The sequence below is a fragment of the Callospermophilus lateralis genome, chromosome 14 (genome assembly GCF_048772815.1).
Source record: "Callospermophilus lateralis isolate mCalLat2 chromosome 14, mCalLat2.hap1, whole genome shotgun sequence".
NCBI lineage: Eukaryota > Metazoa > Chordata > Mammalia > Rodentia > Sciuridae > Callospermophilus > Callospermophilus lateralis.
In genome coordinates this window covers 40423187-40441230 of record NC_135318.1, presented here as the reverse complement: position 1 = coordinate 40441230, position 18044 = coordinate 40423187, and the positions used below count along the sequence as shown (strand labels likewise).

At 33.7% G+C, this 18044-nt stretch overlaps 1 protein-coding gene across 33 annotated transcripts in view; it reads left to right on the top strand.

The window, feature by feature from the left end:
- The window catches only part of Nrxn1 (neurexin 1), a 1060252-nt gene that overhangs the window by 142517 nt on the left and 899691 nt on the right, over nucleotides 1-18044 (top strand). The window lies entirely within an intron of this gene.

Genomic DNA, 18044 nt, shown 5'->3' with positions numbered 1-18044 from the left:
ATATCTGCATTTAAGAAATTAAATAATGTTAAACATATCATGAAATGAGTATACATGCCATGAGAAAAATAGTTACTTAACACTTCTAGCATTTGTAAAAAAAAAAAAAGAAATGAAATAAACACATAGCAGATATGTTGTGGAAGAAAAGGGTAGATTCTTTTTTTTTTTTTTAATAGTTTTTTAGTTGTCAATGGACTTATTTATTTATTTATATGTGGTGCTAAGGATCAAACCCAGTGCCTCACACATTCCAGACAAGCGTGCTACTGCTGAGCCACAGACTCAGCCCCAAGGGTAGATTCTTGATAAGCTAACATTTGTGAAAAAAATAAGACTGCTTAATTTTGTAATTTTTTTTTCATTTAATTTCTATTTCTCTGATAACACAGAGAATAAAAATATTGTCACTGGAAAGAATGGGTCATGGTTGGTAAACTAAACAAAACAGTTTTTTCATATTTGTAGTAATACTTTTATACTTGTAGATTTGCTTTCTTAGATATTGTGTTCAGATCACTATTAATTTGTTTGTTTATTTGTTTGTTTGTTTTGGTCATAGTGGGGATTGAATGCAGGAGTACTTTACCTCTGACCTATATCTCCTATTCTTTTTATTTTACTTTTTGAGACAGGGTCTTGCCAAGTTGCAATTGCCTTCAACTTGAGATCTTCCTGCCTCAGCCTCTAGAGTTGGGATTATTGGCGTGCCCAACCATGCTCAATTTTATTGTTTGATTTTTTTTTAAATTAACAACTTAAGAGATTGTCTGCAATTTTATATGTTTCACAGGTTTCTTATAAGAGAGAGAAAGAGAAATCAATTATTTAGTAAATAGGTGATTAAGATTGTTTTCTCACAAAATGAACATTTTGAATAACAAGTGGATTTATTTGAAAGGTAATTTCTCAAGATCATTATAATACCTCCTTTATGTACTATTAGATGTGTGTTGTGTTGACATGTGAAAATCTGGATTTCCAAAAATCATTAATCATTTAAGATAAATAAAATACAACTCATACACAACTTTGATTGAACATTGTTGAGATGATGATATTTACCATTCAATATGCCCACTTATACCTGTTGCATCAAATTGGAGTTGGAGTTATTTTTCCTAGTGTTTTTTTTTCATCTTTTTGACCTTCTTGACTTTTACATGTTCAAAATGTGAATTTGTTTCTTCATGCTTTTTAAAATAACGACTTTCGTGCTTTGTGTTCACTCTTTTAACTTTGTATTGCATTATAATAAGTACAGAGTTTAGTGAACTTATCACACCTGTGTATTTAGTAAGAACTGGAACATTTCTGGTACCTAGAAGCAACCCTTACTAGTGTTCCATTCCTGGCTAAACACACAGCACCCCTAAAAGTAACAAATATCCTGATTGTAATATTGTAATTTTGCCTCATTCTGTGATTGGTCAAAGTGTACTCGTTACAGTATGTAAACTTTTGTATCTGGATACTTTCATTCAGGATTGTGTTTGTAAATTATCGTTGACATTGCCATTGTGCTGGAGAATTATGTTGTTTACCAACCATTATTTATTTGTCCCCTTCATTATTAATGTGCATGGAGATGGTGTTCAGTTTCAAATTATAATGATAGTGCTGCTAAGAACATTCTAGTTAATGTCTTTTTGTCCTCATTTTCTTTTCTGTGCTTATGGAACTTGGGGTCATAGGATATGCAGATGTTTGGTTTTAGTATATACTGCCAGTTTTCCAACTGGTTCTAGATCACATTCCCAATAGAGGGCACGAAAATCTGGTTGCTGCACATCATATCAACACTTAAAAATTAGTCTTTTTCAGATGAAAACTGTATGATCTCACTTACCTGCAGAAGTAAAGAATAACCTGCTAGTTACTAAGAATGGAAAGAGATATGAAGAGGCTGATCAGTGGACACAAAATAACAATTAGAAGGAGAAATAAATTCTTATGTTCTGTAACACCATAGGGTGATCACACTTAAATACTTAATGGATATTTCAAAATGCTGAGGTCTCAGGACAAAAAAACCTGATGTTTCAAATGATGACTAATTACATGATTTCATCAATGTATACAATGTACATGTATTAACGTAGTACATTTTACTGGGAATTGAACTCAGGCACACTCCACCAATGAGTTACTTCCCCACTCCTTTTAAAAATTTTTATTTTGAGACATTGTCTCACTAGAGGCTGGTCTTGAGCTTGTGATCTTTCTGCCTCAAATTCCCCAATTGCAAAAATTATACTATCTTTATTTCGACCATGCATGTGGATGTGTGATCACATTTAATGTTGGTTTTGATTCACATTTCCTTAAAGAATAATTAATCTATTTGAACATTGAACACCATCTTATTTGTTCATTGGCCAAGTGATTGCCTAGTAAAATACATTTTTTGTTAATATTTCTATTTTATTAAATTTATTTTAATTAGTTTGCAGGAATAGTTTATATGTTCTGCATAGACTTACAATGTTTGTAAAAATCTCTCCTACTATTTCTTCTTTTTACTCTCATGAGATTATCTTTTAATGGTCAAAAATTCTTAATACTAAGGAAACCAGTATATTATTATTTCTTCCCTTTATACTTAATGCTTTTGTTTTTTCCCCCTGTTAATTAAATCTTTGCCTGTTCCTAGCCATAGAATTGTCCTTTTTTTCCTTGTCTCTTCCTCCCCCTGCCTTTCCCCCTCTCCTTCCTTTTTCTTCTCCCTCTACTCTGATGGTTCTAGAGATTGAACCCAGGGTCTTACACATGCTAGGTAAGCACTGAACTCCTTTTTGTTTGAATTTTATTTTATTTTTAGATGGGGTTTGTCTAAATTGTCCAGGCTGGCCTTCAATTTGTGATCTTCCTGATTTAGAAATGTGTACCCCCATGCTCAATAAAAAAAAAAAATGTTCTGTTTCTGACAGGTGTAGATAGGAAGTTTCACATACATATATTTCCATATGGATATTCAGTTGATTTAGTGCATTATAAATCATAATTATTATAGCTGTATAAGTTATCCAGCTTTGTTTTTCCTCCCCTTACAGTTTTATTGATTGTTCTAGTTCATTTATATTTCCATTTGAGAATCAGCTTACCAATATCTACTGAGTGTTTTGCTGGAATATTGATTGGGATTGCATTCACCCTATACGTGAATTTGAGGAGAATTTACATCTTTACCCTGTTAAGTCTTCAAATACATAAGCCTGGTATATTATTCATAGTTTTAAAAATTATATTTGAAATTATTTCAGTTTTGTTTTTCTGTGTAGATGCATTGCAAAACTTACAAGGATGTAGTCATGATAATTTGGTGTTTTTAATGCCATTGTGAGTGGAATTTTAAAACTTAGTTTTCAATTTCTTGCCAATTTGTTGTGCCAAATGAAAATTTTGCATCTTAAGGTTAAACAGATAAGGAAGGCTACTCAAGGCTGTTGCAATGGGGAAGAGAAGGCAGAACTTGGTCTAAGTTCATCTGCTGAAAACAAAGAATGGAAGAGTTACTAAGAGCTGATGTGGGAGGGATATGCCATCTGTGTTTATTAATTGGCCTTACCCATATAAAAAATACACTTGTTCATAGCTTTGTGGCAGGAGGTACTTTTATAGCACGGAGCAAGGTATCCATCCAACAGCATTAGACTCCTACCATTCTGTAGGACTGAGAGATGATTCCATTTCAAAGGTTAGATTTCTGGTCTTTAAGAAAAACAGTCCTGGGTTGTAAAATAGTCAAGAGACCTTTAAAATGATTTATATAACAGAGGCCAAGAAGAAATTATAATTTAAAAAAATTACTGAAGTAAATTCTCTAAGACAGTGGAGAACCCCCATGTGGTGAAACCATCTGGATTCCTTAAGGGAAGGGGTAAGATGGAAGCCTGGGGCTTAGAAGCAGGAAGAAGCCTATGCAAAAGTTAGTCAAGCTGAGAGATATCTGAAGACCATCTCCATCAACAGGGATCTGTAATTTTGCTGTATTGAATTATTGGTTTTGCTATACTGAGCACCCACTTGTCTACTTAGTTTCAATTTCATTTCTGCTTTAGGTGAGGTCACAGTAATAGAACTTTTTCCTAAACAAAAATACAAATTGAAGTCAAGTTCTTTATTAGAGAACATACCAAATTAAATCCACTCAAATTTTAATGCTTTCTAAAAAAACTAAACTTTCTGTAGAAACTATGCTTTATTATTTTCTAAAATACTGTATTTATAATGCTAATGAAAGCTTTTGAAAGTTTCTCTTGAAACTTCTTCTTTTGAAAGAGTGTGATTTCTAGATAGATAATAGACTAAAAGTTACAACTTTGTTTTACAGATCCATTTAAGTAACATCTTGCAATTTTTCTCATATCTCAATAAGATATGAAGTAGAGGGTGGTATATTCATAATTTTATGAAGGAATTACTTCCTGACTTTCTCAGAGTATGTAGGTATGTGTGTCTGTATGGCCAAATTTCATCATAAAATCAGCTAAGAAGTTAGAACAAGAAAAAGTATTACCATTATCCTTTGAGACCAACAGATTTGCAATTCAAAAGAATTCACTGATGTCAAGTGGAAAGCAAAATTAGGAAATCCTGATAAACGGATAGGTTAAGATCAACATTCTGAGGTATTGGTCAAGATCATATCCAGAAGTGGTCACTTCACATAAGTGATCAATCCATCCTGCTTGCAGATATTGCCATAATTTAAATGTATGTCCATAGTTCTGTCTGCTACATAGTCATGCTTCCAAATTAAATATCAGTATGTTTGTACACACAGAATACTTTATATACATTTTGTTTTAGACAGATTTTTACTGCTGTGTGACCAAAAGACCTGAAAAGAACAATTTTAAGAGGAGGAAAAACTTATTTGGAGGTTTATGGTTTCAGAGGTCTTAATCCGTAGATGGCCAACTCCATTCCTTGGGGCTTGAGGTGTGGCAGAATAACATGGCAGAAGAATATGGTGGAGGAAAGCAGCTGAAGACATCACACCAGGAAGCAGAGCAAGCGATACTAAACTCAGCTCACAAAATATATACCTCAAAGGCATGCCTCCAGTGACTCACCTTCCCTAGCTACACCCTATCTGCCTTCAGTTACCAGTCAGTTAATCCCCATCGGAGTATTAAATTCACTGATTGAGTTAAGGTTCTTATAATGCAATCAGTTTCCCTCTAGTCTTTGCATTGTCTCACACAAGAACTTTTGGGGAACACCTAATAGCACAACATATTCTATGAATTATGTTCCAAGAAACAAGTTTTGGAGGCAAAATATATCTTTGATTTGGCAATCTCTATACTGTAGTATTGTTATCTTTGTTGAGAAATCTGTTACATTATTTGAATATAACCCAGTAATATTCACAAGTATTTTCCAATGTTTAGCTATTTGTTGTAGGCTATAGTTGCTTATAAACCAACAATGTAAAGAGAAAAGGATGCAAATTGTCAACTCTTTTGAAATGATAATCTGAAAATGATTAAAACCACCATCAACAAAAGCCATATCAAGTTCATTGGCAAAGGAAAACCCAGAGAAAGCCTATAAAATCTTGTGTTCAAAGAGAAAATGGACTTATATAAAGTAACATGTCCTCATGCCCCATAGGAAGACTATGTTGGATTCACTCTTAATAATTTGACTAATAATGTAAAAAGGGAAAAATCTTTCTGGAATATTTTTTACAAAATAAAAGTCAAGACTATCAGAGGAGTTAATTTGTGTATTTAAAATTTTATTTTAAGAATGATTACTTTTAAATATAAATAGCTAAGTTATTAATTTATAATTTAAAATATAACTATGGACATTTGTGTTTATGTTCCCTTTTAAAGTTTTCTATTCATATGTACATAAGAATTATTTCATGTTACTAAAATATATAATCTTTACACACTATATTTCTTCATCATAATATATAAAACTGCATTTATTTATCTTTCTTTTACAGAAAAACCTCTGATACTTTTTTATAAGCCTTTCTCAAAAAAGAGTCACCATTTATTATGATGATTACTCATTATTATTTAGAAACACAAAGTTTTATTTTAAAAAACAGACTAACTTTTGGTGGGAACTTCTGTGAATTTCTCATTCCCAAATCCTGAAGATGAGTATTTGTCAGGAATTTGAAACACCACCACTCAAGATGACAATAAAAATAATGTGGGTTCTTATTTAACTTCAAATGCTTACTCTGGACTCAGTCTGTATGTGTGAGACCCAGTGCCTAGGAAGGCTTTTACGGTTTGCTGTTTCTTTTTGGGTGGCATGGGAAGTAAATTGCTCTGGAGATTGATAAACATAGCTTAAACTTGAGTCCTGCCATTTACCAGCTATATCGCCTTGGCGGTTACGTAAATTCTCTGAACCTTATTTTCTTCAACCAAAATAGTCAAAGCAAGAGATAATGCATGTGAAATGCCTGACAAATAGTAGGAGCATCAAAAATTAAGGTATTGCAGACTTTTACAATTTTACCCGAAAACAGTTGCAAAAACAAACATAATGATGGTTTTGAATCTGCTATAGCTGAGCCTGCTGTTAGTGATAAAATACCATCAGATGTCTTACTTAAAGAAAGAAAATGTATAAGTGAATACTTAAGTGCTGGGGAATTGATTTTTATATGCTCGAAATACAACCTAATTCACAGTTTAGAAATTCATAAATTCTGCTTTAACTTTTAAAGCCATTATTCATAGAAATGGTGTTTTGTTTTGAATAATGTATGCTTTTGATGGATTTTTTTAAAGCAGGTACATTATTCAAAAATTTGCTACAGAATTTGAATCATAAATTTATATTGAAAAGCATTGCCCTCTAATGCGAATTTCAAGTATTTTTAATTATGTAAAATTTCATAGTCACAATTATTTGGCTTATTAGTACATAGATTTGAACTACTTCCAGCATCTAATTCCACTCTCCTGCTTCTGTTTGATCTGGTCATACCTCCTTTTCCATAATTTAAGGTCTTCCTTGGTAGGAAAGAAAAACTTGTATGTACAGAATTAGTAATATTTCACTAACTTTTTCCTGTCCCACTTTTATCAACATCATGAGAACAAAGACTTGTTATATAATTAATTATATAGTATAGGGAAATAGAAATCACCAACCCAAATGAAGTACTATATTTTAGAAAATTTATAGCTGAATAGTATTTAGCTTTCCAAGAACATAATTCACTGCTCATTTCCATTTACTTAGGAAAGCTGGAACAAGGGGGAGAGATGTGTATATCTTGCAGCAGAATGCATTAGAGTCAAGTGCTCTGCTGGTTAAGGGCAAAGGGGGAATAGATTGCTAAAGAAAGCAGGAAAATGAAAGTTCCAGAAAATATTTTAGATTACATTTCTGTCAATCTGAGATTTAAATCACTTTTAAGCAGAATAAACTCTTAAATTGCAAATCTTTGTTTTAGAAATATATCTTTTTTGTTTATTCTCAGAACCTTAGGCACATTCATGGGTATCAAGTTTTGAACTTGAGTTAATGAATTCATTTAATTCCATTAACATGCTGTGAATTAATTATCTACAATTAACACTTAACTCCAGTCTATACCCCTTGACTACCTGTTACCTGGTGCTGTTAGACACATAGACTTGACTTCTGTCTTCTTTTGCCATAATTGTCCCCCAGGGCTTCTTAGAAGCATTGTTTGAAGCTTGTTAACTGTGGCAGCTGCTTTTGGTTGGTTCAAGTTAGTACAGTCCCATGGTGATGTTTGGTGTGATTTATCTTTTTTGATTTATCTGCAGCATTGCTTTCAGTATGATCTGAGAGACTGAAATCCAAAATTGGTGATCACTGTCAAACATCATTTCTTTATATCAGGAAAGGGTGCTATTACTCTGAAAAGAACACAGAATACCTGACCCCACTGTTGATTTCAAGCAAATGTCTGATCGCTTGGAGCCAAAGTTTCTTATTTTTGAATAAAGAAAACCTTAGAAACTACAACAGCAATTAAATGATTGCAGTTCTTTAAAAAAGCTTTCACCCCTCTAGCAAATTTGAGTATCCTGGGCACTGCTCTGTCTGTGAGAGGTTCAAAGGCCAGATAAATTGTGAAAATTTGATGTTAAATGACATAAGCACTGTGGCCCGTCTGCAAAATGCTTTTATTCATCTTATATTTAGTTAACTTTACTTGGTCAAGAAAATGCATGATATCACATTGGACTTTCAGAATACAAATTCTCCTGATTTCATTTAGTCAGAAGAGAACCAACTCCTCTGAGTTGGCCTGATACTGGGTGAGTGCAGCTGAATTTCCCAGGAGCCCACATATAATTTATTCTTCAAATGTTTTTTATAAACATTCTAATTCCTATCCTGTTGATTACTTTAAAGAAATACAACAAAAGCAACAGCTCCTTCATTGTTGAATGTGTCGTGAGTAACTTCAAAGCCCATGTTCCTGCTATTCCCATACCCAAACTGCAAAAATGCACCAAAGAGCCTTTTGTCTGTGACATTCTTCACTGTACTGGGTTTCATTTCTCTTGTTATTACAGAGCACTGGGACAGGAGGCACCTTTAAACCAGTGTTGAAAAATATATTTGTATTTCTCCCATAGCCCAATTTGTGTGGACTGTTAGATAGCAGGACTTAGAGCATGCCAGAGATCAGTCACAAGGAAGAGGTTGCCTCAGTACATCTTTTTAATGCTATTCTCTGTAGCATTAAGACCATAAAACAAACCGACAGGATTCTTTTCCTATGGCAGGTAGTTGGACCCATAGAGGCCTATAGGCCCTACTAGGTACTTTAGAATAGCAAGGAAAGCAAAGGTAGACACAGAATTTGGACTGTATATCCATTCCTTCACAGAACAGAACACAGGCAAAACCAGGAAGGAGTCTCTTGGCCAGTAGGTCCCATCTGCCCCCTGCCACTTCCACCTTAGTCTCTTCATTTATACTTTAGAGCACTCCCAAGTTACATTGTTATGTCTCAGATTATTAAATCAAAGGATTTGTCTTTTTAAAGAAAGGATTTTTGAAGTATTATGGGGTTGGGGACAGAATAAGAAATTTTCTTTAGGGGAAAAGTTTGTTCCTATATTAGTATCCAGCCTTACCCCTTAACTTAAGAGAAAAGAAAATTAGTAATAACTGCAAATAAAGTAGTAAACTGTTCTGGCTTATTTTTATAATTCGATACTTTCAAGCATTCGGTTCAGGACTGAAAATAGTCAGGGTTTTCCAGAGAAATCTAAAGCAGGTTTGCAGGTGTTTATGTGTGTATGAGTGAGCGCACAGGCAACTGGGTAGGTAGGTAGATGGAGAGTTAATGTGTGGATAATATATAGGGAAAGAGAGAGGGAGAGATACTGATTGATTTTTAAGGAATCTTCTCAAGTAATCATGAGGCCTTTTATGCCAAAAATCCAAGGGGTTAATCAACAACAGCCTGGTGGTTCAGGTAAGAATGGGTTTTGCTTCAGTCTGAAGGTTGGAAACTCAGGCCAAATTTCTGTGCTGCAGTGTGCAAGCAGAATTTTCTCTACTTGGAGAAACCTGAGACTGTGACCTCAAAGCCTTCTGCAGATTGGATGAAGCCCACTCACATTATGAAAAGTCATTTGCTTTACTTAAAGCCAATTGATTATAAATGTTAATCACATCTACAGTGTACTTTATAGCACATCTAGATTTGACCAATCATGATCACCGTAGTGTAACCAATTTGATATATAAAATTAGCAATAACAGTGTTCTAAAAAAAATAAAAATAAACAAAATTCTTACCTACATTTGTAAAAATGATGTATTCTAAGTACTGTTAAAACATTTCTTTATACACAAGAATCTTTTGACGAAGCAAAACCCTACCTACCTGATGGGGATGTTTTTAGGCAAGGGATTTTAAAGAGAATTTTATTTTTAAAGTATGAATTTTTTCTCCAAATACATCTGATGAAACATTCTCAGGAACCATCTAGTCAGCCATACTATTTATTGGATTCTTTGGTTGGGAAAAGGCAAACATGTACAAATGAATGTGCAGTTTCTTCTTCATCATCCTCAATTAAATTTTTATAGCTACCTCGCTTTAAAGAGCTTGTAGTTCCTCTGATCTCCAGGGTCTGGAATCACAGTGTTTGTGAGAAGCCAGTATACTGAGCCCACATGGATTTCTTTTGAGGGGAAAAACAAAAAACAAACAAAAAAAAAAGATAGAAGCTGGAGGCTACTTTAGATACCATAGAGCTGTAGGGTGTAGGGGGAGGAGGAGGGGCTTGAGCATGGCAGGCTCAGCCACTGATCAAAGAAACTGTCTGACAAAATACCAACCCACTAAACCTTCTGAGGCTTCTAAAGCTACTTCATAAGGCCCTGTACTCACAGGAGAAATTCAAAATGGTACTCAGCCCCAGGTGGGTTCCTGGGGGTGCCAAGAACTGATGAAAACTTTGAAGCAAATTAAAACAGTAGGCTCTGATAATGTGGAATTTAACAAAGCCAGAATTAGGTTTTGTTTCTTCATATTTAAAATTTTTATTTTCAGTAACTTTGCAATAACCCTTATTTTGGGGCACTTACTGAGCTATTTTGCTCAGATTTATTTAAAAGCAATCTTTGTTCCTTTTGGCAATAGCTTGCATCCTACCTTAAACAAGCAAACAAACAACAACAACAATAAACAGAATCCAGTCTGGTGCAGTGATACATGCCTGTAATCCCAGCAATGTTGGCAGGATGAGGCAGGTGGATGGCAAGATCCAGGTCAATCTAGGCGATTTAGCCCTCAGCAACTTAGTAAGACCCTGTCTCAAAATAAACAAATAGGGCCAGGGATGTAACTCACTGGTAAAGCAACCTTGGGTTCAATCCCCAGTATGAAAACAAACAACAGCAACAAAAACAACAACAAAAGCAGAATCCAGAGGAGCAGGGTAGGCAAAACTTGAAAACAGAATTTACATTCTTTTGGGAATTTAATATTAAAGGAGGAGGAGTTGCTGGTTGGATGTGAATTCTTGGAAGTAATATATGTTTATCAAAATCAATTAACATTTATTTAATTGTCTATATTCCTTCTTCTCAGTAGAGTTGATGCCAAATATATATCATTCATACATATATATATATATATATATATATATATATATATATATATTTTCTGTGTTTTTGCTTTTTGAACTCTTACCATTGTTTGGTTAAGTTCCTCTGGTTTGTTACTGTCCCTGCAACAAGGTTCACTCAGGGTTTTAATGAGTGTAGCATGATAGTGAAGTGGTTCACCAGTTTGTATTTACTAAAACTGTGTGCTTGTCACCCTTCAACTGCTATCAATATAGCAGAGTCATATTTTTATTTTTGTAAAAGTTACAGACTAAGCAGGAGGCAAAATATGAGTTCAGAAAACAATAAAAGACCAATAGAAATCTATAATTGGCTGCTAAATTGTCAAGAGACTGACAGCATAGAGTTCAAACAAAGAAGAAAACCACTGAGGGCCATAGTCCAGAAAAGGTGTGTCTGGATGGTGGAACTTGACTTGGGTATGGAAAGCAGTTCAGTATTTGGACAGAGAAAAAGATTCAGCTGTTGCAGTAGAATTCTCTACTCCCTGCAACCACTGCTCTCCTCAAACTTTCTACCCCTCAAGTGACTGCCTGCTGTGCACTGAGCACAGAACATGAAAGTGTTTTGAGATGCCCACATTCCAATGTTGGTCTAACTTTTTAAAATAATCATTAGAGTAAAATGAACTGCAAACTGTGTTGTGGGTTGGGGAGGTATTAACACCAAGCAAATTATTTAACCTTCAGCAAGGACACCATCCTCCAGTTGCTGAAGTTCTAATGGGAACAAAGGGAGACACTAAAACTAAAATTAAACCTGAATACCACAATAAAAATTAAATGCACCAATTACTAATATGGCTGTGTGGAGGCAGAATAGGGAAGGAACTTACTCTGTCAAAGGTTTTAGATTTTAATTATAAACAAATGTATTTCCTTAGCCAACAAGAAAAAATCACATTTCTTTGTCTTGAATTAGTGTCACATTTATATGCTCTATAACCTATGCTTTATGACCTATTTCTGATATCTCAGGATAAATGGGAATAAGTTTACTGTTATTTATTTACATAGTGCTGGGGATGGAACCCAGGACCTTGTGGATGCTAGGCAGGTGTTCTAGCAATTAAACTGTCTGCCTCCAGCCCTGTCTTTCATAAGAACATAAAAACAATGCATATCTCCTCTATCATGTTATGGCTTGCAAATAAGTGCAAAATAGTAGGAAAATGTGGAGTTTACTGGATACTTTTGGACATCTATCAGTTGCTTATTTTATCATATTAGAATTCTACATGCTTAGTATAATAACTGAAAAGAAGAACTCATGGACAAAACTTTATTTAAAAAAAATATTTTTAGTTGTAAATGGACACAATACCTTCATTATTTATTTATTTATTTATTTATTTATTTATTTATTTTTATGTGGTGCTGAGGATCAAACCCAGTGCCTTACACATGCCAAGCAAGTGTTCTACTGCTGAGCCCTAGCCCCAGCCCCAGCCCCGTCATGAAAAAATCTTGATACAATATTATTTATTATGATATATATGTAATCCAAAGGAAACCATAAAGATCAGTATTCTTATTTTACACCAGACACTGGGAAACTTTTGTTTTCTTAGTGTTTAATTCAGTGTTTGATATATAGAATATGTTTTAAAAGTGTTGAATTTAATCACATTTTAGTTGTAAAAGTTCAATTTTCCAAATATTTAATACAGAACCCAGCATCAGACCACAGTAATTTTTTTATGAATTTCTAAATGGAATTTTTAATTAGGATAACAGTTTCACTGTCTTTTAGAAATACTCGAAGAAATAAAACAAAATAAAGACCCTTGACTAGTTAGAAAAATCTTGCTTTCCATTTCTTCCCTTCTAGGCTGGGAGTCATAGCACTCATGGAGCAATGTAATTCCATGTTTCAATTTGGGATCTTTATTTGGGATCAGGCCTGCCCATGTAATTATCACATCCCAGGAAGTCTGGAAATGGTATTGATTCTCACTAGTAAAGTTCTGCTCCTGGAAATATACAACCTGACAGAGTAATTTTTCGGATCTAGGCTTAATGTCATACAGACTAATAAACAACAGAAAATTATAGGATTCTTCAACTTTTAAGGCCTCTTACTTTGAACCTGAATACCTTGGTGTGCTTGATTGGGCCAAGTCTACTAGATTTGGTAGGGTGTGGGAGAACCTATTGCCCTTGAACTTTGGGATGTCAGTGAAATATGCTACAAACCTGAGATGAAATCAGAATTGATTCATGTGAAAAAAAGCAACTGGAGTGTTATTTACTTCTGCTACTCATTAGCTTAGTTTGACCATCTGCCAGTGCAGAATCATAATTCCTGGGGCTTTTGTGCCTGGATATCAAGCCATTGGTTCTGTTACTCTCTGCTTACCTCTGCCAGTGTCCCATGGGGAGAATGTGATTGGGAAAAGAAATAAAATTACAATTAAGGAGCTTAGATTTTAAGGCCTAATGTAATTGGTAGGCATGAAGTAGGAATCTTGTTTCCCAAGAGCAAACATGCAAATCATAAGAAGAAAAGAACAGGAAAAAAGATTATGAGTTTTTAGCATAAGGGATTTGATTGTTCAGTAAGAAAAAATAATTTTATTGAGGAATGCTCATGTGTTAAACATGTCATATTTTTGTAGGGATTATTTCATTGTTAGAGTCTATTAATAACCTTAATGCCTCCACACAGGGTTTGAGGACAAGTTAGGTTTTGTTGTTGTTGCTTGTTTATGTTTAATATATTCAGTGAGATGTTGTGTGTGTGTATAGTTAATTATTATAGTTGGCAATAAGGTTTTTTAAATTCAAATTTTAGTATTTTGATGCAAAGAAAAATCTACTCCATAGTAGGAAATTAAAGTGTAAATATATTCTGCTCTTCTAATGACAACAACAACAACAACAACAACAACAACAAAAACTTATGAAAGTTTGTTTTGGGAGAATACAAGATATTACTATAGGTTTTGGTAGTTAAAAAAAACCAAACAACCAACCAAAAAATTCTGGCATCTGAATGCTCTATATAAAAGATTTAATGAACACTAAGCCATAACACCACTTTTCTTTTTCTTTTTCTTTTTGTATGGACAACTGATATGGCCTTTTAACATATTGTATATTTTTGGTCCTGCCAATTTTGATCTCTTAAGTTCATTCATTATGAAGTATCTTATAGATATGTGTTTTCCTACGATGCATTTGATAGGCCATCTCTTTGGTGCACAAGTTCCCATTTCCCAAAATAGTATTTGTGTATGTAAAGGATTTTCAGGTGCTTAGTGGACTCAAGAAAATTAAAATGGTAGCAATATTTTAATGGTAGGTGTGACAGAACCTTTTAGAAAACTAAATAAAATTAAAATTCTTTTCCATAATGTTTTAGGACTTTTTTCCCCTGAAGGCTAAGAATCTTTTTGTGGAAATAAGAGGAAGATCATCTATTGCTAGAAAAAATGAAAGGCAATAAAATGTTTCATATTTCCCTATTTCATTTTAAGATAGTGATGCAGCATTTCTTCATAATAAAAGTATAGCTTGTATCAAAAATTATTATCAAAATGAGTAAATAATAAAGACATGATTTCAAAGTTAATGTGGAGGAAAAAAACCTAAAGTCATTTCTCTCTGTGTGACCAGTGATCTACTTGGTGCCTCAGTACCCTCACCTATAAAACAGAGATAGAAAATACCAATTTTACAATGTGTTTGTAAGGATTAAATATAAAATATATATAGTACTTGACATTGAATTGATATGATGGAAATCAGATGGCATCTGAACTAAGACAAGATCTCATGACCCTCTGCAAAATAGGTTTTGTTGTTGACATTGTATTTATTTTTACTAAATTAACAAATATTCCCCCCCCCCCCAGTATTTTTAATGTGCTAAAATACTATGTTTGGTACTAGAAAATCATATGGAAGTGAAATCATTGTCCTTGAAAAACTTTATAGTTAATTGAGTTAAGGGATTAAAAAAATAGGCCATGGACCAATAGGATGGAGGAGAGTCAAGGCTTGTTACCATAATTAAAAGCAATTTGTTTCATTCAGTGGATTCTGACACCACTCCCTCCTGGAGGCACTTGCCAGGTCAGCACTGTTTTTCTTGGTGCATCATAAATCTCCAGTGACCAACCCTTGGCTATAAATACAGAAAAATACATGTGAGGTTTTTTCCCATGAACTATATAGAATTTCTGAAGTAATTAATAATGATCTAACAGCTGCAGTCTGGGTGTTTGAAAAATTACTCAATCTTTTGCTGTTTTAATCAATTTGTATGTAATGCCAAAAAATCTCCTAGAATATGAATACTACTAAACATTTCTGCAGTGTGCTTTAGAGTGTGTGATAATTCAGAGCATAAAACACCTCAGCCCAATTCAGAAACAACCCAGAACCTAGGTACTCTGCTGCCCTCATAACTGCCCAAATTACCAGACCTGACATGAGTTCAATTTTAATCAACTTGGATACTTTACCTTTTAAATTAGTCCATAGAAGCACTAGTATTAGATTCATACATCCTAAAATTTGAAGCTATTTTGATATAAGTATATAATGAATCACCAATTTTCTTAAAGTGCATGGATTCTGTTCTCTAGTAGGTATTCTGGATGCTAAGACTTATTTGTTTTCCTACTATAGATGTATTTTTTATTTAAGAAACATTTACATAGTGTTATTATGTTCCAGGCACCATTTCTAGCTATCATTAAAATCTTATCTCATTTGATACTTAACAATAATTTTAAGAGTTGGATATTGCTATTATCCTCATTGTTCAGATCAAGGAACTAAGGCACAGATGGGTTAATTTGCTCAAGACCCCAAAACTCGTGAATGGTGGATTGGCATCCTAATCTGAATGATCCCATTGCAAAGTCTGTGACCCTAACTTTTAGACATTAGTACAGGGGGAATGGGAGATTTTCAGAGTATCAACAGTGACAATGCTCTTCTCTCTTACTTATTATTACTGAGCAATGGCTGAGATGAACAACCCAACAACTTAGCATGACTTGATGACTTTCTTCTTTGTCCTTTATGTCCCTATAGTATTCTACCATTCTATCAGTAGATTTAGAGCACCTCCAACCTATGCTTTAGACTCAAAGTACCCCAGGCCAATGCTTGGTTTTCCACCCTTCACTTCCATCAATTGCTTCCTGGCAACAGCCCCTCTTTTTCCTATGCTCAGCTCCAGCATTTACATTCTCACTCCATTAAGATAAGGCATGGGCCAGTTCATGTGCATCCTCCTGTGCACAGCCTCCGTTAGCAAACATTACATTTTAGTTCATCTTTTGTTGTCACGCCTGCCTGTACCTTGAAGATGATGAGTGTGAAAAAACTACATTATAAAGAAATGTCAAAAATATCATGTAAAATGGTAACTTCTTCATGTCATTCACACCTAGGAAGAAAAGAACTGAGAGAAAAATGAAATTATTAAGGGTTTTTGTCTCTGAGACATTTGTGAGAAATGTTTTTCTTATGCCTTCTATAAATTTTTAAAATCCTCTATAATGAAAATGTATCATTTTTATAAAGCTAAAAAACGTAAGCATCTACTGGGTCTGTTAGAAATAAAAATGGAGGTCTTCATTGAATAAGAACACTATATATGAAGGACTTTAAATATACTAGAATTCCTTAGCATATGGAATGTGCTGAGTGTTTAATAGACCAAGGGATGAATAAAGGAATTCAGAATGACATCTTCACTTCAACTAGGGAAATCCTTCTAAACTTAGAAATCCTGCCATATCATCAATCCCGAAAATTTTGAAGTTCTTCAGCATCCTTTTAAAAATCTCTTTACAAGTTTCTCATTTCTCTGATCCTTCTTAGCCATAAATAACTAAATTTAAATAAATGTGGAATTAGAAACAGTATTATAACAGATGTCTTTAGTGATATTTAGATCAACAATGTGACATATCTTCACATTTCTCTTAAACTGATTTAATGGTTATCTCATTTACTCAGCATAATTTATTGTTTCTATTTCTAAAGTTCTATTTGAAGGGAGACTACAATATTTTGGAACTTTGTAAGTTCAGTTCTTCTCCTTTTAGCCTACTTGAAATACTATTTAATAAATTGAAAAATAAGTTGTATTTAAAATAATAAATCATAGTTAATTAGATGATTATTTAGGGGTTTAAAAACTTTTTTTGCTTTATAAAATTTCAAACATACAAGAGTAGGGTATTTTAAATAATAAATTGATAAATATATAAAGAAAATAGAAAACAGGAGGGATCATTCCTGTTTAGAAATAAACAGATATCCCTAAGACAAACTCAATAAATTTCTCTTTAATATTTTTTTATAAAAACTAGATTTCATTATTTTTTTCTGATAGTTGGGATTTATTCTACTGATAGTTTAATTTCAAGATAATTATAATTTTTAATAAAATATGATTGACACTTTGTTTACCATTATATGTTCAGAATCCTACAAGGTCTCAATATTATCATTTATGTATTATTCAACAAGAGGGATTTATTTTTATTCTAAAGATATTGTAAAGAGTCCAAAGAGAGGTCTTAAGCAAAGAGGACTTAGGATGTGGATGATGACCGAAATAAGCCCAATAGAGCTCACAAGTGACCCTGTGCAGGATGTGATGAGTGAAAAGGAAAGAGTGGTGAGGAACTTTTCCTTGGAGGTCAGAAAAAGGGAAGAACATATCCAAGCATCAAGTAGAATTCAGATCATTGGAGGGCAAGATGAAAGGAGATGATAGTGCAAAAGATGGCTTGCATCGAACAAGAAAAGCCTACACCAGAAGACATATGCAATAGAATAGTTGGAAATGCAGAGCTGTAATTAGGACTACATAAGAAGTGCATGCAAATGGCTGGTTACAAAATAAGACCCCATGACTGACTGAATTGTATTCAGTGTGGAAGCCTTGTCAAATGGGTCGTT